Genomic DNA, 922 nt, shown 5'->3' on the forward strand with positions numbered 1-922 from the left:
GACATAGTTCTAGGACAACTGGCCTGAGTTAAGGCTGTTGGCCAGTATATACAGACTGGGTTTTAAATATAATTCCCTTTCTCTTATCTGTATAGGTTAGTTGTTCCAGTTGTCATCATTTGGTGCTCATAGCAGATCAATTAATTACACCCCAAGTGAATTTTCTCTCTCTGCACTCTCCCATTTTGGGTATGTCACCTTCAACACTCGTTAGTTAACTGTTACTTAAATGAAAACCTTGCAAGACCAGGGTTGGAAGCTCTTAGTATAATCAATTAGATTGATCTCAGCATTTGCCAGTTATTTATTCTATTGACCCTGAAAGAATAAAAAGACAAAGTTGATACATGCAGAATTCGAACTCAAGAATTGGTCAAATTGATGTTGATACATCTGATAAGAACCCAATGTGCTTCAAAACTCGATTGAAAACTGACATTATAGCCTGCCATTATAGCCTGCCATTCCAGCTGATTGGATCCAGTGAAATATCCGTCATCCATACCAGCTTGGAAGACAGATATTAAATGATGATCTTTTTGCGGCAGTGCCCCAATGTGGCAGCAGCTCTCGAGCTGAAACAAGTAAAGAAATATAAAAAAAAAAAAGAATGTATAAGAATTTTGCTGAATAAAACAAACCATTTTGTCAGTTGCTTTATTGACAGTGAAAGCCATTGTCTTTAACACCAAACAAATTATGACAATGACAAACAATGTATCCCTGCTGTGCTAAAACATGGCCATGGTTGTCACAGTTTTAGACTTCATGTAAATCTAATGAACACCTATTAAATAGCCAGAGCTTCGCTTCGGTGCAGAACTAGAACAAATCTCTGCTTGCTCACTGTGAATGTCAAATACATTTCATATTTGATCAACAATAGTTTATCACTGCATAGAAATGTAATGGATGAGTGTGT

This window comes from Octopus bimaculoides, chromosome 10 (assembly GCF_046866305.1).
Source record: "Octopus bimaculoides isolate indiv1 chromosome 10, ASM4686630v1, whole genome shotgun sequence".
Classification (NCBI taxonomy): Eukaryota; Metazoa; Mollusca; class Cephalopoda; order Octopoda; family Octopodidae; genus Octopus; species Octopus bimaculoides.